Source organism: Watersipora subatra, chromosome 8, assembly GCF_963576615.1.
Source record: "Watersipora subatra chromosome 8, tzWatSuba1.1, whole genome shotgun sequence".
Lineage (NCBI taxonomy): Eukaryota > Metazoa > Bryozoa > Gymnolaemata > Cheilostomatida > Watersiporidae > Watersipora > Watersipora subatra.
This window is the reverse complement of record NC_088715.1, coordinates 1,684,228-1,712,166: the sequence shown is the minus strand read 5'-3', so window position 1 is coordinate 1,712,166 and position 27,939 is coordinate 1,684,228. Positions and strand designations below refer to the sequence as shown.

At 37.4% G+C, this 27,939-nt stretch overlaps 1 protein-coding gene and 1 long non-coding RNA gene across 5 annotated transcripts in view; one reads left to right on the top strand and one right to left on the bottom strand.

Annotated features, from left to right (window-relative positions):
- LOC137402075 (golgin subfamily A member 3-like) overlaps positions 1-27,939 on the bottom strand; it is a 229,179-nt gene that overhangs the window by 58,938 nt on the left and 142,302 nt on the right. The gene's annotated exons all lie outside the window — the stretch shown is intronic.
- On the top strand, positions 26,608-27,355 carry LOC137402081 (uncharacterized). The gene is made up of 3 exons (XR_010979443.1): positions 26,608-26,724; positions 26,810-26,963; positions 27,094-27,355. It is a non-coding gene; the product is annotated as an uncharacterized lncRNA (long non-coding RNA).

The following is a 27,939-nucleotide window of genomic DNA, read 5'->3' as shown; positions in this document are numbered from 1 at the left end:
GAATAAAAGCTTATAAGATAAAAAAGCTCATTTCACATCTACCAGTCTTATTGGAATTCAAATTAAGGTTACATGCATCTAGTAAATTTAAATTTGATGTTGTCTGGAAGAAATTATCTAAGCAGCCTCAGCATAGACAGACATAGGCAAACAGTTAGACACAAGCAGGTGCAGGCAGGTAGACTGAGGTGAGCATGACCAAGTCGAGTACTCAGTAAGCTATTGACTTAACTCAATATCAGGCAAACATTGTTTAAGATAGTTGTAAAATATTGTAGTTATTGCCTGCCAAGCAAAACATGACATGTCCTTTAGCATGGCTTGAGTAAAATAAAAACTCATTTCACCAGTCTTACTGGAATTAAAGGTTACAAGCATCTGGTAAAATTAAATTTGATGTTGTTTGGTAAGGAATTCTCTAAGCAGCCCCAATAATGAAATTCTAACAGAACTCAGCACCATAGTAGCTGTTCCTGCTATCAACTGCCATAGAAAATAAAACCACACATTGTCTTACAGTTTATGAAATAAGAAATAGTTCATCTAATTTTAATATCTATATCAAATATTATTATTGTTATAGATTTAAAGCCTGAATATTAAAGCAGGAGGCTGCTACAATATGTACTTTAGTCTGTCATTCAGTTAACTACTAAACATGACAAAGGTTAGAGTCATGTTATGTTAGGAACCATTAAAATGCTGTGGATAATCTACAGCAGTGTAAAATATGGTTGTAATACTTTCTACTTTCCATCAAAAACTGCTGCATAGATGATCAGCTATTCATAAAAAGGAGTGTAATGTTTAACCTTTAACCTCAGTTTGAAGGAATGACTCACTAGTCTAACACTACATACAATAATCATAGTATCATTACTATTATGTTAAATTCTTCACATCTCAGACAATTCAAAATACAGAAATATTAACAGACAGAATAGTGTGGAACACGAGAGTCAAGCTACTGAGTCTGCCACAAGGAGTTGATATTTAAAGAGCTGCTAACATCACTTCAATCCTACCAGTTTTGAATATTAATATTAATTTAAATACTCAGACTATAAACTGTTCAGCTGGAGGCTGGAGACAACCAGCACTCTGTCTATGCAAGACTCAGTGAGTTTACAGGAAAATAGAGATGCAATTATCCAGGGTATGTCCCAGGGTTCAACAGTAAATGTATGCAATGAATGAATTACTAGCATTTAGTTTAGATTTTCAGTAGAAAGTTGCTGAGACTGAAGAGTTTAGCATTAGAACAGTTCAAGTGAGTAGCTGGTATCACACTGTATAACAATCCTACCTTCTACTACTGGCTGCTTCTCCCATCTCTTTAACAGCTCTGATGATTCCTTCCTCCCCATAAACTCAGCAACCTCCAATGGAGTCCTGTTCTGTTTATTCTTTATGTTGAGGAGTGAAGAGGCAGTCACTAGAGACACGGATCCTAACATGACCTTCAGAGCAGTTGTATGTCCTCTGAGTGCTGCACTGTGTAGTGGAGTGTTGAGGTTGTTATTCTGTATGTTTAATAGGGAGTCTCTCTGTAGTGAGGAGAAGTTGTAGAGGAGGGACTCTATACACTTGCTTCTTCCCCACCATGCAGCCAGTCCTATAGCTGTGCTACCCAGTTCAGCCTTCTCAGATACAAACTCGTACTTCCTCTCATCACTCACTGTGTCTATCAGTAACTCTACACATTCACTGTATCCCCACCCTACAGCAAGGTGTAGTGCTGTAAATCCATCCTTCCTCTTCATCCAGAGCAACTCGTCTGCTGTTCTTCTGATTGGTGAGAGAAGCAGACGACAGATTTCTGTGTGGCCTGCAGCTACCATAACAGCTGTATATGAGTCATGCTTGATAGTAATCAGTAACCTCAGTAGCTCAGCTGGTTGGACTGACTCTAAGGCTGCCCTCAAAGCACTAATCTCTATCTTTCTCTCTCTCACGTACTTCTTCAACAGTCCTTCCATGTTTAACTGTAACATATGTACTGGACTCTATTAGCTGCTGCATACAGTAAAATATGATAGAGAAATGGGTACAAAATGTGACTCGACTGCAGAGATGGAAAGCTGCCAACCATAACAAAGTGGCTGCAGCTGAACCCTGCATATTTACAGAGTATAAAAATAAGTCCAGGGATGTTAGACTCTGGCAGAGCTGAGAAACATGAAATATCTGCAGTAAGAAGTATTTGCTGGTCTGAATATGACTGAGGAATGAGATCAGAGCCTCCTGACCTTAACTTAACCTCACTACATGACAGACTCTATGAGTCTCCTCAGGGTAGAGAGTGATAGTCTTAGAAGGTCAGAGTTATATTATAATCAAACTGACTCAGTGTCTCTCCTCATCTACTCTATTATTCCCAGTAAGTACAACATCAACAGATGCTACTATAATATATAAGTTATACTTACCTGTTGCTATTCTGTTTGTCACCTGCTCTGACTACTACAGGCTTCTTTATAGCTTGTAGCTGCTTATAATAATGTTATCTGTCTCCTGATTGGCTGAACTGAATAAGAGTTAGTCAAACAGTGATTCATGATGAATTTATCAGATATTGAATAAAAGAACAGGAGCTGATTGTTACTGCAGCTTCATGATTGGCTGGTTATACAGCCTTGTAATTGGTTAGCTTCACTTTCTGTTTAGTATTTAAAATGAAGTTTATCTGCTTAATTTCATATAATAAAATAACAAACATTATGTTACTTTTACTAGTAACAGAATAGCCTCGGGCACTATAAATATTCACATTGTGACCACTGGCAGTAATGTGACAAATAGCAATTTTTTTATAAAATAAACCTTTATACAATTCGTGTTGCTACAATTAAATAGAACTCAAGATAAATATCCGTCTTTGATTAACATGTAGGTACTAATTACAATGTTTTATATTACATTTTAGTAATAATCAATCACAAACAGTAAATGCTTAAGGAAAATATTTAAAGACTCAAGTAAGTACATGTATGTTAAATATCCCAGCATATCAGCCACTCACACTGAGCTCGCAACAACAGTGCATAACTTATAGACACTTGCTAGCCAATGTCACACATTAATATAGCTAGTGGCAGGTGCTAGTCAAGGTCTTCTAATTAAGGTTACTGTTTCTAAGATAAATTCCCAAATACCAAACACTTACATGTAGTTTAAGGGCAGATAATTAACAACATTGAAGTCAAGGATGCTTGAAAGCTTGTTACGCTTTTCAAAGACACATGAAGTTTTGTTTGAAATAAGGATTTGTCTGCTCATTGCAAAATGTGGCCATAATTGTGATAAGGTACGCCTGCTTAAATCAATAAAATTAGATATTTTATCTTTGGTCAGTTTATCATGTGACAAGGCAATCAAACGTTAAATTTTTTTAACTTACTGTAAAACCTATAAATGAACGCAACCTCCATTTGAACATCACTTTGACATTCTTTTAACTTTACAAACCCATAATTGCAAGTGAACAGTAAAAGATTGTTCTCCAAATTGTAGTAATAATGACTCGGTTCCATTAATAACAAATAATTATAATTAGCTTTAAAAGCAACACCGTAAAATGAATAATATCTGTATTAGACTAATCGTCAGGGCCGTATCCTCCTATACTGCAGCTACTGCCATGGTAGTACCATTTTGTGAAGATAAAAATCACGGAATTCATGTCATTTTTGCTTGATTTTAACACTTTGGCTGGCGAAATGACCAAAATGTCGTTTATCAGTTGCGTGGGGAAACGGCATTTATGTCGCTTTCGGTAGACGTTTATTAAGCTGCCGTCTCGTAACGTTAAACAAAGGATATGAATGCTAGTAAGTTTTAAATATCATCAAAAATATATTAGTCGATAAATTAAGATATGAAACGATTGCCCAAAAGGCGTTGCTTTGTGCTAAAGAAATCGCGCCTCCTTGGAAAATAATAAAAGCTGAAAATAACAGTCAACATCGGCTTGACTTTCCAAACGGTAAAATAAAATATTATTTGATCAAATATTATTTGATAGCTCAAACTTAAATCTACTACTACTTGCTCAGTATTATAGACTATAGTATAAGTGCATTATTTTTAACATGGTGCTCTATTAATTTTACCATTCAACTCTAAAATATTATTTAAATGAAATATTTCATAGGAGACTACTCGTCTTCTACACCATTCAGCATTGTACCCGGTGATAATTCTACCTCATGCTAGCTGTGGCCAACCCCTTTTGCAGCTCTCATTCACATTATATTTTTAATAAGCGTTGTTAAAGACAATCTCAATAAACAGTTATATATTTATAAAAAATTGCTGTTAGAACATGTGCCCATCAGGAGCCAAGTGTGCTAGATTTGCACCATTTTGACTAGTTATACATGTACATACTAAAGATTTTTCCGGAGGAGGATCCCAGATCCCCCTCCCCCAACTGAGAGGGCGTTCGGTACCTCTCTTAGACTTTTCCTGCAGTAACATTTTCAAACAGGTAGATACTGCCCTGCTAAAAGTAGATCGTTGGTTTGACACGGTATTGATACTTTGATGTATGTAAAAAACGGTTTACATTTATGATGGTATGTGAGTGACTAATTTTAGTCTAAAAGTTGTGCTTAGCGATGCCACTATAGGTTTATCATTTGCACGAAATGCAACGCGTAGTGGTCTCGCTCTGCTCAAAAAGTTGTTTGAACGTTAATATCATTTAGTTCAGCGGCGCAGAAGAAGAGTTGAGATCAGAAAACACTATGGAAGGTATTGAATAGCCAAAAGATGTTTGTTTTATCGAATGCAACAATCGGAACACAATCGGCGAAACTGACAAGCAAATATTCAGTTTTAAAGATCTTAATTTTTGTTTCTGCAGGTAGTAAGTACGGTTTGTTTGTCACTTGTTCGTGAATGTATGCATTTGTAAGATCTACTAACTTATTACTATAAAGCTTGTAAAGCACCAGATTTATAGCATATATTATTTAATAGCATCATTACGGTTATCCTGTCAGTTTTGACTGCAAACTGTAGCAAACATATCGATGAGTGCAATGAGCTAGTATGCAACTGTGTTAAATACAGTATAGCATGATATTATACCTCCAAACTTATAACAAAATAAAAAATTTGAAGCACTAACAAATTTCAAGGCAGGGCAACAGAATCACCTGCTATACGAATCATCGCGGATTAATTGCAAGCAATAGATATCAACTAGTAGAGATATTACTCGGCTTCCCAAATTTATTATTTAGAGATCCTCAACAAGTTAGCAGATTTATTGCTTTCAAAAGAGTTGATGAGATTAAGGGTTAAGACATTGACTTCGCCTGACAAAGGGTCAAACTTACCTTTTAAAATTCAGACGAGCTATTTGCAAAATACAACACTACCATCTATTTGACCGCTATTATAAATTGGGAAAAGGTTAAAAATAGAATGCAATGTCATTCATATTGAGGTTTCATGGTAATTTTAGCAGTAAACAATTCTATATTATAAACTGAATATCCTCTGACATACCCTCTAAATCAACTTGATCTGTCATTCAGCCAAAGTTCCTCCGCATATGACATAGTTTCATACGAGCATAGTACAGAATAATCTCCATGCGTAGTGAGCGTACATTGTCAACCTTTGGTTGGGCGTATCTAATCCGCAGATAGTTATCGAAGAGTAATAAAATTCTTGATGATATCAAACTTTTTATTAAGTTGACCTGAAATTGTAAAATAAGATGAAACTGTCATGGAAGGATTAGCGTGATTGTTACTCGCCATGATGCGCCTTATATAAGAATTCCATATAAACACACAAAATCGTTAATAAATAATACAGGATGGAATTAAAACATGTGATACCACTTCTCTATCTGTTTAGGAAGCAAGAGAAACAGAGCTATAAACAAAGTATTATCAATAAATTACTAGTTTTAGTTGATAGCTATAAAGTACTACAAACATTACTATTATTAATATTATAATTACTATTATTACTTGTTACTATTATGTCTTACTGAGAGTTTTACCATAGAGTTGACCTCGAGCCCTCTGCATCACACCCAAGGCCCACCTACTATCCTCTATTGTTGAACTCAAACTGACAGTTTTTAGCTATTGCCACACAATGAGGGACCACCAAGTGCTAAAAGTTGAGCTATTTTAAATCAGTGAATGGAAATGAAGAGAGCACTCAACCAATGTGACCAGCTGGCATTCACCAGATTGTCTGTCACATAGTATAGCTTGTAAACAAAACTTCACCGGGCTACTATATTGCTGACTCTCATCTTTTCCTTTTGTGACAATCACCACAGAATTTAGGTTATTTAAAACTGCTTGATAAACTAGGTTAAAAAATCGGCAGTGAAACCTGCGAGTGGTGACAGAATTTTTGGTAATATATTTACTAATATATTATAGTACAAATATATTCTTAGATAGCTATATTAATCCTATGTAAACATCCACTCTCTTCCTTTGTGAAATGAACAATAGAAACACTGTATGCCTCGACAAAAGAGCGTTCCAACTGGTAAGAAATTTAAGATACGAAATGAATTCTGAGCCAATACATGCCTTGAGATATGAGACAAATTAGAGATACTAGCATACGAGACAGTTTCAATGCTTACGAGCACAGCATCGCTCATTCTTTCTCCTCGGATAAAAATGATAAAGAAAGCTAGCTGTGAGTGAAAGTGATAAAAAGTATAAAAGTGAAGCAAAATGATCTTATTCGAAAAGTACAAAAATGGAAAACGAAAATTGAATAAGCTTAAGGTAAAATAAAAACTTATTTATAATTGTATGCGTAATCAGCTAAATTAATTTAAGTTAAATGTAAAGTATCTTTACTGTTGCGTAGCGTAACAAAAGTGTAGTGTTCAGAATGAGTTGTAGTCAAGTATTTCCTGAACCACCGCTGGCCTCTATACCATCTGTCTCGAAGGTGAGAACTCTATACAGTACTGCATATAAAGATGTTGTTTTATTGTAGATCATAATCATTAGATATGTTACTTGTTACTCATCTAATTATCTAAATAATTATTGTAGACCATACCCATTAGATAGGTGCTTGTTACTTTGTGACTGCAGGTGGTGAATTAAACCAATGAAAACACATTTCCAATGTAATATCCACTTTAGCTTCTTTATTCTACTGGAAGGAACCAATTAATTCCTTTTTATTAAATACATAAGAAAAATTGTTTGGAGATATGAGAATTGAAATGGGAGCTATGTTTCAGAACTAATTAAGCTCGTATGTTGAGGTATGGCTCTATTTCTATTGATGAACAAGAAGATATTATAAGGGGAGTCAAAAATTAGTGAGGTATTATTATGTTAAGCATTAGTCAAAGCATCTCTAGATGCTTTGACTAGTAGTACATAAAAGTACTTTGATATCCTAAAATAACACTCTCCCTATAACAATTCAAATCTAATATACCGTAAAACCTCTGAACGCTACCTACATTTGAATACCACCTTTATTTGACTGTCACTGACTTTCTTTGACTTTTATGAACCCATAATATCAAGTGATCAGTAGAAAAGAGCCCATTATACAGTATTGATAATTAATCGCTAACAATAAAAAAAATCGTTATTAATGTAAACGATATGATTATGTTTAAAAGTGATAATATTTATGTTTCGCTTCGCCCGTAATAGAGCTAAGTTTATCTGTCGAGAATTCTGACGAGCCATTCAAAAAGTACACTGCCTGCCTCAATATGAATGCCACCTCCAATTGAACACCACTGTAAAAAAGGGTAAAAAATAGAGCGCCATAGCGTTCAGTTAGAGGTTTTCCGGTAATATATTTTAATACACAAGATGAAAATTTGAAATTAAAACCAAGAAGATTCTTTGAAGTGAAAAATTCTAAAAAGGTCAAAACTTTCCTCACTCTTGTTTTATATTGGACATGACATGTACTAAGCCTTTAAAGAAAGTACTGGGATGCTGAAACTGGAGCCAACCACCAACCTATCTGGCCTGAACATTGGAACTGCCAGAATAAGCGAGTAACTGGGAAGGGAACAGCACACAATGTAACAGGAAGCCTACACAAGAAATACGGCAGCTATATGTAGTTGTGATGATCAGGGTACATGATGAGCTGAGATAAGCGAGTCTGGTGGGTGGTGAATAAGGGAATATATCTTTTATGCTCTTATTGGAGTCACTAATTGATCATTTCCTAATCATTAGATTGAGATGCATATGGAGAGTGTAACTCCCAATTTACAGACATGTGCAGGTCTATGTGGTAGATAATCAAGTATCCCTAATTTATGATATATATTGTTGCACCATAATTGTTCTATTCCATCTGTTAGTTAATGAGGCTGAACAATCAGATTATTTGAACATAGAAGAGCACATAACTCCTGAATGTAAAAACAGTATAATATCCAGACCTTTTTGATGCCAGCTGTCATATTGGAGACTGTAAGCAACCAAAGGGACAGAATAGCCTTGAACTATGAGAATTTTATAAATATACACTGTTACAGTGGCAGTCAGAGTAAACTTAGTCTTCAGTTCATGGTTTGCTCCAATTTTAAAATATGGCTGGCAGATTCAAGCAGCAGCACTGATAATGTAAACATCGGGTGCAGCTGTATGTAGATGCTTCAAATGAATGAAAAGTTAAAAATTTGAAAATAGGAGTACAAACGCAAATAAGATGACATGTTGCTTATGTCATGTGACTTAACACCGCAGTCATGGACTATTGTGTTGATAGTCTAAAAATAGAATAGGGTAAACTGACTAAATAGATGATAAAGAGAAGACAACTGAATAATAGAAAGCACTGGAAATCTAAAACTAAAAGATAAACTGATATGTCTCTCATTTTATCTCATCAGACTTTGAGAGCATGAAAACTCACAGTCAAGATTAAAACTGATGATGAGTGAAGAATGAGACAACAAAACCACAACTACTAAAGAACATATAAATACTGTTTGACAAGTGTTTTGACATCGCCCAAAACCTCCAGCTCAACTTGAGGTTTCAAAAGAATCATTTTGATATTAAAGCTTGCATACAATTAATGAACATAGCTTGGCTGGATGTGACTGCGTGTACACTGCAAATAGCTTGAGGAAAGTTTTGGCTTATTGCAATGACGTCATACCAATAAATAGGGAATAACAAAAGCACTGACTGAAATGGAAACTAGTGTTTGAGTGCTGTGAATGTGTTGGAAACTAACATCACTTATTTATAAAATATTCAGGAGTATATTAATGAGCTTATGATGGTAGAGCTAGCAGAAGGACTTGGATGAAATGTACCTGATCAAAGTTCTGCAAAGGTGTATATCCATATATATGAATCTCAATGTTTGTGGCCAGTCCAGTTATTGCGTTTAAAAATTAGGAATAAAAAATCTGCCTCGCAGATGATTTGATCTCAGAACCTCCCTGTCTGCAGGCCAGCAATCTAATCCACTACACTACGATAACAAACCTTTCAATGGCTGCTAGCATTTTTATTGCATTGGTTGAAATAATCAAGCTTGAAGCTCATGAGGTCATTAACTAAACAGTTGATTATAGTTACGCAAGACAACTATTATTCAGCCGTCTGCAAACGCGGTCATTGTTTTAGTAAATACAAGTTTACTTTCACTAGCTTACCAAGTATGTTACTCAAATTCATTGCGTTGTTGTTTATCCCTCGTACAACTGTGCCAGGCATTTGGCTAAAATACATTAATGTGGGAGTCGGTCTGTCCAGTGATAGAGATCAGATTTTAGTGACAAAAATACACTTCACAGAGGATTGGATCTTGGCACTTCCAGTTCTAGAGGCCACGAGCTTACCCATTAGATTATGCCTTCAACTGAGTACAGCAATCAATAATAGTGAAGATATTCATTACGTTAGTTATAATATGCCTTACGATATTACATCTCATGCTGGGCTCTCAGCCTCACCAGATGAATGCATGGTGTAGCAGGAGTAACAAAAGCAACTTATAAACAGTCGTAGGTAGTATAGTGTGGGGATGGCATTTGTTGTTTGAAAAGGTGTTATTGACTATCGTTGGAGTTGTCCCACCGATAGCGATAGTATCGAATTATCAATGAGCAGACAGAGTTCACCGATAGTTATCAAGTGACTTGGCAGCTGGTAAAACTATCGAATTATCGTGCCTGAAGAGATCGAGGACTGTGGGAAGGAATAGGAAAAGGTGATCGAGTTATCAGAGCCATTCAATTTATCAGAACACTGTCACAAGTCCATGTATTTATTAGTCGACAAATGTACAAACTGTATATAAATCAAACGCATAGATGGCTTGCTGCAAATTAAAAAGCTTCTAGTGTGAAGTTTAAAAAAATCTCATCAGAAAGTATCGAGACTTTTCTATCACTTGAGATTGGTTTGTTGTTTGACGTCTTGTGATTGCCAGGACGTTTTCAGATGAACAAAACCAAACTTGATCGATGTTGAAATGCTCGGAAAAAAGACATCTTTTTTTTAGCGTTTTAACCCATGATATACAGCCCCCAGGAATGATATACAGGGGACTGTATATCACTGTTTTAACCAAGATCAAATTTGCCGATTTTCCTTTAAGTTTATTCGAAGGTTAGCTCACTTTTCTTAGCTTTTGGAGGGCCATCGCTAATCAGATGATTGGCAAAATTTGATTTTTGCAAACCTTCAGAAAAGTCATTATCGAAAATATTTTGCAGATGATGGTAATAACACGTCTAAGAACTACTAAAAGTTGAGGTTTGACTCTATGGCTCGAAATAAAGTGATATTCTATAGCGATATCAACCGTCGTAGTGGCCGTTGGGCAAAAAACTGTTTGAGTTAACCAAGTTGAGGTCGAGTTTTCTAAAGCAATTTATCATTGCGTGGGAACGGACCCAACAGATCCGTTCGAGTTAATCACGTGTTCGAGCTATTCGAGGGCGATAACTATCGAGTTATATTATTTTTTATTATTCGATAACGAGATATTTGTTTCGGATCTTTCGATAGGCTAAAAATAGGCAACAAATTCATATCGAGAAATACAACTATCGACATCGACTATCGAGCTATCGCGCAACCCTAGTATAGTGTAAAAGTAATGTGTTAGGTAATATAGTGTAGGCATTGCAATTGTAATTGCAATGTAAGGGTAATGTAAAGGGCATTTACTTAGTATTATATGAGTTTAATACGTTACACAAAGGCTACAGTTTAGACACCCAAAAAAGTTCTCACATGTCAGGCAATGTCTCAGGGTCATGATTTTCCTTTTGGCCATTTTGTAAGGAAGACTAAGAGCTGCCCAAAGTATAGCCTATATGATTAGATCACGCTTTTACAAAAAATACCAGGAGTACAATGACGAATGATGAGAGTGGAATGAAAAAGTGAAAGGTCTTGACAGTTTAGAATATTTTTAATCTTTCATTTATTTTTTATAACTTAAATGTTTGTTGGTTACAATTAGTCTGTTTCTGCTTACAGGTACAACATGTGTGACTATTAAAATTGGAACTCGGCCATCGAATTAAGGAACTTTGCATTATTCTCTCCTATTATGTCTCCTACATTATTGCAGAAGAGAAAATACCCAAAATTACCCTAGCTTAGCTAAAATACCCAATATATGTAGCTACGGCGGTTCATGATGGCGGCGATTAACTGTTAGTTTTTGGGCTTTTAAGAGCTTGTAATCACATCTCGACATATTTTGTACCTACAACACAGCATAGTAAGAAGTGGTGAATCTTTTGATACCAAATAACTGTAATATAAATTTCGTTGCAAGTATGCCTTTAACACTAACGCCTCAATCAGCTATTCAAGTTTTTGCATTAATTCAGTTTGATTAATCATCATGTTTTTCTGTTTAGTTCACAAAAACAATATAATAATTTTTTATAACTTATTATTGCCTCTAAACTAGTAAAACTAGAAACTAGCTATTAAATTAAGGCACTTTGCTCACATCTTATTGCAGAAGAAAAAGCACAAGGAAGGTGCTATGAAAATACCCAGTATTTTTATAACAGGAGGCAGTGAGAAGAAAGAGACAAAGGAATATTACAAAAACATCGCACCATTATATTGACGTTTCCAACTGTACACATATTTTTGACAAGTGATAGCGGGCCTAAACTGAAGCCTACTGTAGCCTGTAATATATCAAAATTCGACTTTTAGCAGCTACTGTAAAATATTATGTTAAGAAATCTTAACCTCTCAACTGGGCTGATTACAAACACATGAAGCATCAATGCCTTAATGAATGCAGTTGCCCAAACACATTTGCGCCCATACCACAGCAAGGTTAAATGGTTAAAATAATATGTTCATCGTGAACATAATTTTTCACTGCAGCCGCTACATTTATATATTAAATTTTAGTGTATGAAGATCTGCAATGGGCTTACATTTCTGCAAGACATCGATTTATAAAAGTTGCGTACTATTGGATGTTTTGAGTGCTAAACCTTCCTGTTTCTAGGTTATGTGATGTCTAATTTCTGTTGAGTGTAATCGAAAAGTAAATGAGATGTTGTGATGTTTGAACTACAGACTTCACTGTTGCTTCTTACCACCACCATACACAATGCATGTATTGCTAGCGCTATGAGCCCGTTTTTAATTTCTTTTTTCTCATGTACCACCTATGCTCATGAAATGATAGCCAATACTTGTGAAACTACCATATACATTTTCATATTATAAAAACTTGGAAGCACCAAGTAGCCAACTCGTGCAAACAGGTAAAACGTTTGCACTACTTCAACCATTTCAGACGTAGATATTTATGCAAAACATAAGTTATTTTGTGGAACTAGGCTGGCTTTACTCTAAATGTTGTCTCCCTTGCTTATATTGTGCTACGTATTTTTGTCCACGACATCGGCTGTCATTCTTGGCGCAAGTTAACACTAATAAACTTTGAGTGAAACTGCAATTCTTCGAATATACAATTAGCCACTGAATCGCCAAACGCAATAGAACTACAGTGAAGATATCAAAACAAGCTCTTAGTAAAAACAGCTCTTTTTAATTACCAATATATTATGTTCTCCCACACTTACGCGCTGGCCAAGTGGTGGAAAATCCAATTATAATGATGACGATAATAAGAGATCTGACCAACTTACGTTGACCCGATAGCAAAAAATAATGCCAAAATAGTATAAAACGGCAGGTAAAATACATTGTTGAACGTTCATAATTATTGAAATATGGTTACATAATTGATCAAACATGTGGTATTGTTGGTAGGTGTTTCTGATAACGTAAAGATAACGTAAAAGTAAGCGTGATGCGGTCCATGCGGTAGGTGACAGGAAACTGTTTATTGACAGGAAACACAAAGTGGGACCGACAAGGTATGCGAATATAATATTGATACAATAGTGGGAAGATAACTCTAAAGTACATAATACAACATCTCTCTTTCTCAGACAAACATGAACATTGAAAGCGTAGCAATTACCTAAAGACATATTGATTGAGAAATGATTGTCACATTAATATTAACAATAGTGCAGTGACCTACAAAGGTCACAGAACCTTGAGTGCTAGAGTCTGAACCAGGGGGCTGACACCACGCTGTCGGATTCATAAGTCGAGCTTCACAGGCTGCCTAACCGTACGACCAGACCTCGATATATAGTGCCTCTTTGGACTGTTTGGTGGCGGTTTAACATCGTCAGCTATATTTTCGATCGGTCGTATGTCAATTCGGTTACGACGAATTGAAGTTCCACCTGAGTTTCGGAGAAGATAGGACCGAGGGGCATTTGGGACAGCTGCTGCTACTACAGCTTCACGGTTTAAATCTGGAACAAAGACCTGTTGTCCAGGGTCAAGCAGTGGCAGTTCTCTGGCGCGGTGTCGGTTGTCATAGGAGATCTTGCTTTTCTTTCTCTGGTCCTCCTCCTGAGCACGAATGCTTTGGAGGTTAGGCTTAGAGGCCTCCAGCGTGACGGGAAGTGCTGGGACAGTCGTTCGGAGTTGTCGGCCCATAAGCAACTCTGCAGGAGATAATCCATTCTCAATGGGTGATGAACGATATGCCAGCAATGCAAGATAAGGGTCGGTCTCTTTTTTCAGCATGGACTTTATGGTTTGAACGGCTCTCTCGGCTGCGCCGTTCGATTGCGGGTGCTTTGGCGAACTAGTGATGTGTTTAAAACCATAGCCGGTGATAAATTTTTGAAATTCTATCGAAGAGTACTGCGGCCCATTATCTGAAACCAGTAGCTCAGGAATTCCGTGACGTGCAAAGATGCTTTTCATGTGACCAATGGTCTCCAGGCTGTTGAGCTCTTTCAGCATAGCGACCTCGACATAACGAGAATAATAATCAACTAGCAATGATACTAACAGTCTTTAAAATAAAATAGGTCACTACCAACACGCTCCCATGGGCGAGACGGGAACTCTGATCTCATCAGTGGCTCTGGAGGAACTCGGGCTAATTTTCGGCACGATTCACATGAGCGTACCATTTCCGCAATTTGTTGCGACATCCCGGGCCACCAAATTGACTTCCTTGCTCGATCTCTGCACTTAGTAATGCCTAGGTGGCCTTGGTGAACTTTCTGTAGCACTTCGAGACGGTCAGCGAGCGGAATGATTATTCGATCGTCGAAAACGAGTACTCCATAAATTATGGTTATTCTAGAGCGATTCTCAAAGAAAGGACGTACTAATGAGTCATTAGACGTCATATACGCAGGCCACGACGTATTAACAAAGTGGTGAATTTTTGCCAATACCTCATCATTTTTCTGTGACTCTATGAGTTTGCTGAGTCTCTCATTGGAGGCGGAGTAAAGCAGAGTACTGCGAGCATGATTTTCTACTTCCTCTAAGAATGCTATGTCCTCCACAGTAGGAACGGCCTTTGAACGGGAAAGTGCATCAGCAACAATATTTTGCTTCCCAGGAATGTGTTCCATCCAGTACCGGAAGCGTAACATGCGCATGCCAAATCGTTGAATGCGAGCAGGCATTTTGCTGAGTTCTGTGTCATTAAATAAAGAGACGAGCGGTTTGTGATCGGTTTGAATACTAACAGTCATGCCTATAATGTAATTTCTGAACTTTTTGCATGCCCATACAATGGCGAGGGCTTCCTGTTCAATCGTGGCATATCGTTGCTCAGTGTCGGTGAGTGCTCGTGACGCAGCGTAAACTAAACGAAGCGTACCATTGGGTTGTACTTGTAGTAATGCAGCACCAATGCCATTCCTACATGCATCTGACTGGATGATAGTTTTGCGAGTTGGGTTGTAAACCGCCAGCTCTACAAATTGGGACAGCTCATCTTTGATGTTGGTGAAGGCTTTAGCTTGCCGGTCTCCCCAGTACCACGGACAGTTTTTGCAGAGCAAGTCCCTGAGCGGTGTACTGAGATCACCTAGACGCATAGTGAACTTACTGAGCTGGTTGGCCATGCCAAGAAAACTTCGCACGTCACTCACATTTTTCGGTGTCGCAAAATCTCGGATGCCCTGGATGGCGTCGGGGTTAGGTTTAATGCCATTGGAGCTTATTACGTGGCCTAAAAATTTGATGCTCCGACAGGCAAACTGACATTTGGATTCATTTAGTGTCATACCGGCTCGTACCATTCGATCTAACACCGCACGGACTCTATTATCATGTTCTTGTTGGTCGTTTCCCCATATACACACATCATCCATGTGGCAAATTACTCCCTCAAGGCCATCCAGTACGCTTGAAATAATCTTTGAGTAAATCTCAGGGCTAGACGACAACCCAAACGGTAACCGGTTAAAAGCGAAACGGCCAAATGGAGTGAGGAATGTTGTCAGCATTCTGGCTTGAGGGGTCAACGGAATTTGGTAGAATCCTGAATTCGCATCTAGCTTGGTAAACAGTTTACCAGTGCCTAACTTTGCCAGACTCGATTCAACATGGGCCATTGGATATATCTCCCTTTTGACATCTCTGTTTAGCTTAGTATAGTCAACAAAAATACGGACACGGGAGTTTGGCTTTGGCACAACTACCATCGGAGAGCACCAGTCACTGGGTTTATCGACAGGGAAAATTACATTTTCCTTAACCATCGCATCGAGTTCTGACTTGACGTGGTCGAGCAACGGATAAGGTACAGTTCTTGGCGTGTTTATGGCGTACGGTTGACAACCTGCCCGCAGCGTGATATCAGCCTCCTGCTTCATACAGCCCAGACCCTGAAACAGCTTAGGAAACTCACATTTAAAATGGTTAATAGTATGCACATGATCGACATTACAACTGACTTTTACCAGACCTAACTCAATGCATGCATTTCTACTTAGCAACGCTTTTGTCTGGTATAGACGTTCATAGTGTTCAGCATTATTTACGCTCAATCTAGCTGAAAAATAACCTAGCACAGGTACTCTACTATTTCCAGGGCCTACTAAAATCTTGTCATTTGGTTTTAAACTTTGACCAGAACACAAGCTACTAGGTATAACAGAAACGTCAGCACCAGTGTCAAGTTTAAACTTCACGGACACAGTTTTCGACTCTGGCTCACCCATGTGCACATCAATACTTTTCATCCATGGGTTACTGTGATTTTGGTTATCCTGGACTTCACCTAGGAATACCCTCTCTATCTCTGCCTCTACCTCATCGACAGACGTACGGCTGTTGGAATCTGACTTAGGCTTACCGGCTGACATCAAGCATACTTTCGAAAAATGTCCTATTTTCGAACATTTCCGGCAAACAGCACGCAGAGCAGGACAGCTTCCTCTCGAATGCTGGTAGTACCCACAGTTTTTACACGGTTGATGTTGCCCTTGGCGCTGATAGCCAGAGGCTGGGGGCAGGCGATGGCTATTGCGATTTGGCTCACGTCTTTGATGATTATCGCTATGGATAGCGTCAACAGAGGTGTTATCCTCACCGCGACTCAACAACTTCATCTGACGTTCAACTTGCTCAGATTGCCTCGCCATGGCAACTGCCTTTTCCTCAGTAAGCTGGTCCAGCTCCATTTTTTGCATTTCTCTGCTAACATCTTTGTCCGCAATTCCCACTACGATCCGATCTCTAATCTGCTCTGATCTACGATCTCCGAAGTCGCATCTATCCGCCATGTGGTTTATTGCACGAATAAATTCTTCAACAGACTCACCGGGAAGCTGGTCACGTCTGAAGAATGTTGCTCTTTCAAATATAACGTATTTCCTTGGAGAAAAGTATTTGTCGAAACCTTCTTTCACCTTTGTGTAAATTTGTTTGTCTTCTGTAGACAGTCCCAGGCAATTGAAAATTGTCTCACTTTTTGATCCCATTGTATACAGCAAACTATCGATCTGCATCTGATTTTCTTGCTTATCTAGCTGTGACAGGCTACGGAATCTACCCCACCTGGTGGACCACTCAGCCCACTTCTCCGGTACAAAGTCAAATTCTGCCGGTGGGTTAAACTTTGCCATATTTAGCGTCGATTAAAAGAAGATCAGACCAAAAACTTTCTAGCAAGGAATTAACATAAATGTTCTCACGATGTAATATTAGTACTGGTCACCATGTGGTATTGTTGGTAGGTGTTTCTGATAACGTAAAGATAACGTAAAAGTAAGCGTGATGCGGTCCATGCGGTAGGTGACCGGAAACTGTTTATTGACAGGAAACACAAAGTGGGACCGACAAGGTATGCGAATATAATATTGATACAATAGTGGGAAGATAACTCTAAAGTACATAATACAACAAAACACTTACATGTACAGTCTCACAGACAACATGTGTAGGTTCTTCTTGAGACATATTTGGCTTGCGCGTAGCCAGAGCGTGAAACGCAATAATAAAACATAATGCGTTCGCGATGACGTAACCTTAGTTCGATAGGGTAGCCTAACGCGACGTGTCATACCACCGCAAAATCAAATTTGCTACTTTGGAAACTTTTAGAAGGAACTTCAGTTATAATTGCTTGCAGCTGCGTTTAATTAGCCGTCATTTATGAATCGTGAATGACATGTTCAAAGCAGTTAGGTAATAAAATTTCCGATAGGTTTTGAGTCACATTATGCGATCAGTAGCATTGTCTGCCGTATACCTGTAGAAGGGGGGGGGGGAGGTGACAGTTCTCTAGTGAGAGTTACGTTTATGTTCTGCAAAAGTACCCAAAGAAAATGGTCTATTATAATGATCAGCCAATACATGTGTACGTCCTGTATTATTTTTTCGAACGAGTTATCAACAAATAAACTATTATAAGCGACTCCATTTGAGCTTTTTATGATAAATGCGCTGGCGGCCGCGTTGAAACCTATAAATATTCGCCACGCGTTTTCCATTCCGAACCAACTATGAAGAACACTATCACAAGTTATGAGGGCAGGTAGTTAAAATGTACTGATATTTTTTCAACTGGCATCTATTTGTATAAATATAACTATACACAAGTTTAGGCTCAACTGTACCTAAGCATAAGTTTAATTGTACGATGACAGCCCAAACTAAATTGATTGGAATTGGAGAATCCCAAGTACTATAAAAAAGAAACATTGCTTCATCATTGTAAGCCTAGTTGGTTGCTTTAGGTTTTGAATAATTTTGTTTGACTACCAACTTTTGAACAGTCTAAAAAAGAGCAGATTGCACAACCTAGTGAATAGAGTAAACCTAATAAAATAGTTTGTGGGGATTGGCTAAGGATTTAAATTAACCGATTATTTTAACAGCTCTAGTTAAGGCAAGAATAATTTGTATTCATATTTTGTTATATTTCAAAAAAAATTTAATTTATATACTAGAGATTCCCGTCATGCAGCCCACTACCAAAGTGATAATTGAAAAAGAAAGGATACTGCCGGTTGAGAAATGCAATATTAGCAGTCAAATGGCACTGCAGTGCAATAGGAGAACTGCAATGGTAGCTGTAATGTACTGGATGTTATTAGGTACAACAAACAACAATAATGAAAGGAAAATGTTATGTTTATATCTCTCCCCTGCAATGGGAGAAATGCAATATTATAAGTAAAATGGCAAGCCGCTGTATAATATACACAGGCTGGGGGGAGGAGGCTGTATATCATTGCTCATAGCAAGCAATAGCAAGAAGTTGTGATATTCATCTATACATCTATAAAATTACCCTGAATTCAAAAATCTAAACATATTTTAGCTGCTTGATCTCTATGGCTGCATGCCTACTTCATCTCTATGGCTGCATGCCTACTTGATCTCTATGGCTGCATGCCTACTTGATCTCTATGGCTGCATGCCTACTTGATCTCTACGGCTGCACGCCTACTTGATCTCTATGTCTGCATGCCTACTTCATCTCTATGGCTGCATGCCTACTTGGTCTTTATGGCTGCATGTCTACTTGATCTATATGGCTGCATGCCTACTTGATATCTATGGCTGCATGCCTACCTGATCTCTATGGCTGCATGCCTACTTGATATCTATGTCTGCATGCCTACTTGATCTCTATGGCTGCATGCCTACTTGATCTATACGGCTGCACGCCTACTTGATCTCTATGTCTGCATGCCTACTTCATCTCTATGGCTGCATGCCTACTTGGTCTTTATGGCTGCATGTCTACTTGATCTCTATGGCTGCATGCCTACTTGATCTCTATGGCTGCATGCCTACTTCATCTCTATGGCTGCATGCCTACTTGATCTCGATGGTTGCGTGCCTACTTGATATCGATGGCTGCATGCCTACTTGATCTCTATGGCTGCATGCCTACTTCATCTCTATGGCTGCATGCCTACTTGATCTCTATGGCTGCATGCCTACTTGATCTCTATGGCTGCATGCCTACTTGATCTCTATGGCTGCATGCCTACTTCATCTCTATGGCTGCATGCCTACTTGATCTCTATGGCCGCATGCCTACTTGATCTCGATGGTTGCATGCCTACTTGATCTCTATGTCTGCATGCCTACTTGATCTCTATGGCTGCATGCCTACTTGATCTCTATGGCTGCATGCCTATTTGATCTCTATGGCTGCATGCCTACTTGATCTCTATGGCTGCATGCATACTTGATCTCTATGGCTGCATGCCTACTTGATCTCTATGGCTGCATGCCTACTTGATCTTTATGGCTGCATGCTTACTTGATCTCTATGACTGCATGCCTACTTGTCCTCTGTGGCTGCATGCCTACTTGATCTCTACAAACTTGATCTCTCTTGAACTAAAGAAATAGATGTATAGCTATAAGAAAAGGTAGGCCTATTTCTTAATTTTGCAGATATTAAAAATGGCTTAGCAGCACCGCAATATTGACCACAGCCTCAGTATCATCAACAAAATCTTTAGATAAATAATAACAGTAACATATTGCACACCATCGGTTACTATAGGCCTACTTTGATCTTGTAAATTCGAAAGGATAATCTTATAATTAAATCTTATAATAATCCGATAAAACCGAATAATTATTCTTATAATTAAATATTGTAATAATCTTATAAGAATCGTTAGAAAAGTACCATCGTCATTTTCTTTACTTTCACTGCTTTGGACATCAATTGGAATACCAAAGTACTCATTATAAGTGTCCGAAATGTCAGAGTCCGGTAGAATTGGCAAAAAAAAACCGATTTCTTTTCAGTACTTCTACGTTGATTACAGAAACCTTCGGCAATTGGACAATGCCATAGACTGGTGAAATGTGCACGCCTTTTTTCTGAAATGCGCACGACTTCATGGTTCTACTCTTTGTTGCACGGCCTTATCAGCGTTTCATTTGCCGGTTTTAATTTTGAGTAAAAAACGCTCGTCAAGTTTTTATCGCGAGTTTAAGCCAAATTAATCTGTCTATTTATGTATAATCCGATCAGATGGGTTAGTTTTAGGATATTGCAGAAACTGTTCAAAGACTTGGTAATATATTTAAATATGTTCACACATGTTTTGTATCATTATTAATTATTATACTTGAGCGACCTTACACAAAAATGGTTAACATTTTTGATGTTAGTATGATACAAGGGTTTGATAACGGCCGTGGACGGATAATTTTTCGGGAGTTGTGTGCGCATATGCATTTAACATTGAGCTCCCAAACATTCGCTTCGCTCGTGTTTGGTTGTGGGATAATTGACAAGATTTAATGGTGGAGAAAAAAATAAATATATTTTATTCATTGAAGTTTTTATTATTTTTTTTATAAGAAAAACAAAACAAAACAGGACACTAAATGTCAAAACAAGTGAATTACCTACACCAAAATACTTTTACAAGAAATATAATGTCCTACAGTGTGTTATAGTAAAACACTAATTGTTGGGAAAGAAACTTTGGGGACAAGTGAATCAAAGGCTATGTTATCATTTTATTATTATTATCAGTTATTATTATGTTACAAGTACAGCTTTAGCCTGTGGTCTGTTACAATGATATCAGGTAAAAGCAGGATTCCAAGCTGTTGTGACTAAAGATGAACACTTGAAGCTAAAGAACAACTTGATCCAAGTGATAGAGTTTACTAATGGTATGAGGTCATTGTAATAATTTGAACCAATTGTATGATGTTTTACAGTGAAGCTAGCCAATAGCAAAGAGTGGTTCATAGCTGTAACTGCTATTAAGAGGTCTTACAATATTTCCAAGACTTTGTAATGAGGTAGCCGACCTTCAGGAAAGTTTTCATTCGGTAGTATTTTTACACTGTGGTCACACTATACACTCTATACTCTAGCTGCAATTGTCTTACCTTTTCCAATCTTGTAATTGTCTTTCCTATGATAGGGCTTAGTTTTCTATAAATAAACAGTTGAGGGAGAAAGTGGGGCAGAGAGAGAGAGTGTGAGAGCGAGATGAAGAGAGAGAGTATACGGGAGAGAGGAAATGAGAGAAAAACGGAAAGGTAGAGAGAAACGGGAGACAGAGAGTGGAAAGGAGAGGAAGGGAAAGAGGGAGAGAGAACGAGTGGGAGGGAGACCGAGACAGTAAGCGGGAGAGAAGGAGCGGGAATGGGATGGAGAAAGAGGGAGCTAAAGAGAGAGAGGGAGCGGGAGAGAGGGGGAACGGGAGAGAGGGGGAGAGGAGGTGATTAAAAAGAGAGTTGAATAAATAATAGTCAAAACAATAATCAAAGAATAAAGATTGGGTTGTGAGAAAAAGTGAACAGACAGACAACAGACAATACTTTTATAGATAAGGTAAAGATGAACTGCATATATTGCCAGGAAGCTAAATATCAGACACAGGTGCTTAGCCAAATACTCGGATGATGACCTCTGGTACAATAGTTGACACTCATGGTGACATATTTCTACAGGTTCTCTATAGCAGCCCTGAAAATACGACAAAGGCGGTAAAGAGGCATGATATCATTCTTTCAGATAACCTGTCAGGTAAGTAGTGAACTGTATCCAAAAGTATTTAAGTAAACAGGAGAAAAGATAAAGTCTGAGATGGTCACTTAATGACTGGCTCACTAGCAATGACTCAGGGTTATGAGACTAAATATACTTGTAATATATCGGAAGGCATGGAGCATATACATACAAAGTTTGGCTGAAATCAGTCAAACTTCATAATCATAATCTATGTGCTTTCGAGTGTGGAAATTAAGGAAACGCATGGTGTTTGTGCAGACCAACGGACACACACTTAATGAAAAAGTGGGGATTGTTAATATAATACTGGGTACTATATTAATATAAATATTAATCTTTTTTACTAAGATAAGAGCGGTGTCTGTCTCCCTGCAACCACGGTTGCAGGTTGTGAAAAAACCTTGCAGCTTATGGGATTTGAACTCCTCACATCTGGCTCAACAGCTTTTTACTCTTTCAAATGCCATAATCTGTCTTCTAAAAAATTTGGAGTTTTAGGTGATGTAGATTGTCAGGACGTTTTCAGATTAAAATTGGCAAAACTTGATCGCTGTTAAAATGCTCAGAAGAAAAGATATATTTTTCTCTCGAGTGTTTTAACCAAAATAAATCTTGCTGATTTTTCTTTAAGTTTATTCGAAGGTTACAGACAAGCTGTTTGTACAGACAGGCTGTTTGTAGATACAAGCTGTTTGTACAGACAAGCTGTTTGTACAGACAAGCTGTTTTTACAGACAAGCTGTTTGTACAGACAAGCTGTTTGTACAGACAGGCTGTTTGTAGATACAAGCTGTTTGTACAGACAAGCTGTTTGTACAGATAAGCTGTTTGTACAGACAAGCTGTTTGTACAGACAAGCTGTTTGTACAGACAGGCTGTTTGTAGATACAAGCTGTTTGTACAGACAAGCTGTTTGTACAGACAAGCTGTTTGTACAGACAAGCTGTTTGTACAGACAGGCTGTTTGTAGGTACAAGCTGTTTGTACAGACAAGCTGTTTGTACAGACAAGCTGTTTGTACAGACAAGCTGTTTGTACAGACAAGCTGTTTGTACAGACAAGCTGTTTATATTTGCCGTGCTACCGTTTTTATTTGAAGATATACTGTTCAAACCTATAGGTATGTTTTTAATATGTATAGACATGCTGGTCATATGTATAGACATGCTGTTCATAAGTACATATATATTGTTAATATGTATACTTTTGCTGTTCATATGTACACTTTTGCTGTTCATATGTATACTTTTGCTGTACATATGTCTACTTTTGCTGTTCATATGTACACTTTTGCTGTACATATGTACTGTCTAGCAGTACATATGTACATATATTCTGTATCTAAAATTTTCTTGCTCATTTGTACAGATGTACTGATCATATACATATATGTAATGTTCACATGTATAGATGTGCTGTTCACATGTATAGATGTGCTGTTCACATGTATAGATGTGCTGCTCGTAAGAAATTTGTCTAGTTGGGCACTTTTTGCATCACTTTTAGCAAGTTTGTTCAAAAAACTTTCTTAAACTCATCGGAAAAAATAGACAGAGTGATGCCGTTCTCTAAAGCTGCCTCTCATATTCTAGGGCACCTTGTGGTCGCTTCAAACACCCTTTCAAATGCTTGTGGCTTATATCACGTATATCGTGTATTATATATATATTGCTTATATTGTGGACACTCGTATGCTGAGATATGACTGTATTTATAATATTCAACATAATAATCTACCTACTACTAACTACTCTCTTAGAATGTACAATTTTTATTAATCAATCACCAACTGTTAATTTTCAAAAGACGATTTTCAACCAACTCCTCTAATTTAGCCTGTGCACCATGAACCTAGAGGAGACAAGTATACTCGATACCAGATAGTAAAGTACTGGAGGCTGCAGCTAAGAGGCTAGTAGCACTGGTACTACTTGTGCTAGTAACTCCCCTCTGCCATGTGGATAGTAACTATTGGCTATTTTATTAGCTCATATTGATTAGTATTTAGTGTATATGATGTTTGTATACTAAGGCTAGGAAATGAGTGAATGTATGTTACCTAATTCATATCTTGATAAGATTCAATGTTTCCTGTGTGCTTAAAGGCATTGCTACATGCCAGACAAAATATGTTTTTTTTTCTGTAGCCAACCTTTAGAGAGGCATTTAGAGTGGAATAAACTTGGAATCCTTTGGAAGAATGCCAATTGACCAATTGAGGTCAATTGCAACATGCCAAATGACTTAAAGATGTAGTTGCGTCAAAATTTAAGTTGATCTTAAAAGAAAGCATTTTTTTTCTCTATCAGTTGATATGTTGTTTGTTGTGTTACGCAATCGCATTGCCAAGATATTTGAAGATTAAAACCGAAAAAATCTGATCGCCGTAAAAACGCTCAGGCCACAAAAACGTGCCCAGCCTTGCCAAAAATGATGTCACGCGTTTGGCAACCTGTCTCTATCTCTCGTATTCACATCGGCTATTTGCGATAAAAGTCTAGCCTTACGCGGCTCTATTGGCATATATCTTATTTTGTATTTGCTCATGTTGGCTAGAATAAAATTTTAAATCCTGCTACAGATGCATTATTATGAATGTTTAAAAGGCCTCAAATAAAGAAAATTGAAAATTTGTTCTACTCACTTTCTCCAAATGTTGTGTAAACATTTGGGTACCGACTACCAATTCTACCGGTCTACAGTAATTAGGTCAAGCGAACTAAGTTGATTACGGTCTCTGTGTCAGCGCAGTTCTCAATTGCTACTCGAACGTGAAACTACTAGCTGATCAAGCTACTACCGATATACCGGTATTGCGAAAATACGAATAACTTTTGCTCATAAATTCCAACTTTCGTTGTGTTTGACAGAGACTAAAGTGAAAAGGCAAATCATTATTTAGTAAGTCAATAGTATTTTCATTTGTTTTGATTTGTTGCTCTATAAATTAAAACAACATTAGCCATACTATTTTAGTTCATAGTTGCAGAACGCTGTTGTAGTTCATTCGACTGGTTTACTAGTCAATCTGTCATTTCAATTGACGAAAATACTTTAAGTATGAAATATTAATCGTGGTTATACTGTAGTTATTCAACTTCGTTCACTTTTACGTATCTTTAAACGTTGTCGTTTTAAGATAAGATAGACACACCTTCGTATTTATATGAATAACTTTTTCTCACAATTTCCAACTTTCGTTGTGTTTGACAAAAACTAAAATGAAAAGGCAAATCATTATTTAGTTAGTAAGTCAATAGTATTTTCATTTGTTTTGATTTGTTGCTCTATAAATTAAAACAACATTAGCCATACTATTTTAGTTCATAATTGCAGAACGCTGTTGTAGTTCATTCGACTGGTTTACTAGTCGATCTGCCATTTCAATTGACGAAAATACTTTAAGTATGAAATATTAATCATGGTTATACAGCTGTAGTTATTCAACTTACTTCACTTTTTCGTATCTTTAAACTTTTTAGTTTTAAGATAAGGTAGACACACCACGTATTTGTACGAACATAAATCTCGGCCATATTATGGATATTAAGCATTTTCTTCAAAGTCACATTAGGTTACACACTTGAATATCGGGATATTTTTCTATTTGTTAAGAATAGTCTGCATAACCACTTCAACGTTTCGTTGTAGCAGTGAAATGTCTTCAAGTCGACATTGGGCTCTCTCCTGTGCCGCAGCTAATTGTGAAGAGACCAAACATCTATTTGCTTGGCCTCGGGGAAGGACATCAACAGATGTACAGCGAGCCAAATGGACAGCATTTGTGAAGAAACATGTAGCAAATTTTCGATATAAAACCATATCTAGAATTTGCTTCCGGCATTTTACTGAGGAATGCTTCAGCAACTACCACCAATACAGGTACCAACAAGGAGAAGATATCCGGCTCATGTTAAAGAAGCTCTCGGATATAATTCCCACACGAAACCTGCACATTAAAGCTGATTCTGCTGCTACCCCAAGGAAGCAGAAGCCAATTACCCTTTTGCCTACAAGAGAGCGCAGAGCAGTGGTGCGGGGCTTACTTGCTGATGCGTAAGTGGTGTAAGATGTGATAATGCACAGTACTAGGAATCTTTGAATTTCACAAGTTATGTTATGAGCTTCCAATTTGAAAATATAAAACAACTCGTGTTTTACGGAAAAAAAATTCTTGTCTATATATTACAGTGTTCCTGCAGTGCCTAGGACAGCAACCTTTTTTTCTCATTCACGATCGAAAATACCAGTTCGTAATCCTCAGCCTGCCGAGTCCTTTGGACCTGGAAAGTCCTCTAAGGTTGACAAAGGGGTACAGCTACGGAAATGTCTTCACCGTCCTAAGTATCGGTCGATTTCAACCCAGACCGATGCTAAACAGTGAGTACAGTTAACTTGTTTCATATGGTTGGACGGGATTCTTTTTTACAATATATATTGATAGTCTATAAACATTTATTCACAGGCCTGATCTTCCAGCCTCACCTCCATCTAAAAGAAAAATGCCAGTAGTCGATGAAGCAAGCTCCATTCCTTCTACATCTAAGCAGTTACAACGTTATTCTCTAATTATGGAGAGTGATACTAGTGATGAGATGCAGGAACGAGAGGAAGATCTGGTAAGTTACAAATACTTTGATAAAATGTCATAGCAATTTTTCCTTTTCTCATGCTTCTTTTACGTTAAAGACTTAGATGAGTTTCCTAAAATGCCATAGCACTTTTCTTCATTTTCTATGCTTCTTTTAGGGTAAAGCCTTGGATGAAGAAGAATGGGTGCCAGATTCAGATAACAGTGAGACGGAAGACGAGGTTTCAGAAGAAAGCTTTGAGGGGTAAGAAATATAGTAACTGCTAGTTCGTATTTGATAATGCGTATTATTTCATCGATTATATGTACTCACTGTCTTTACAACAATATTTATTTTAGCCTGCTTGCAGTAAGTATGTGTGTGCTTCCTGAAGAAGCTAAACATAGGCTTGCCTTGTCATACGCTTGCTGCTTTCTCATGCCTGCCTAACAACTCTATTTTACATTCAAGTGTTTCACTTAATTGCCGCAAATCAAACTGTAGAACTCTGCTAGATATTTTGTAGTTGCTAGCTGCTGTTAAATTTTTTACTATTTATTAACTGTAAAAATGATTGATTTTTTAAATATTTCTACATATTTCTATATTTATACATATTATTCATAATATATATAAATATATTACAATATATATTATGTATATTGTATTATATATTAATATATATTATTTATATTATATAACATGTGTAAGTATATTATAATATATATATTATGTATATTATAATTATATTATTATATATATATATAAAGATCGACGTGGATGCCAGCCTCGGTACTAAGTTGGACGCCTTCTGATGTGCCTTGTGTGTTTCGTTGAGCCTCAAATATAGTAGGATACCTCAGTCAACGGCTCAAGGCACTGATGGAGGAACCTTAGCAAGATGCGGACAATGACATCGTGCTAAGGCTGAGTAGCCGCTTGTTCAAAAAGAACTATTCGAATGTGGTGAAACTAACTGCATCGTGTATTCATCATAATCTAGACATTGTTAGTGGGAATTTGT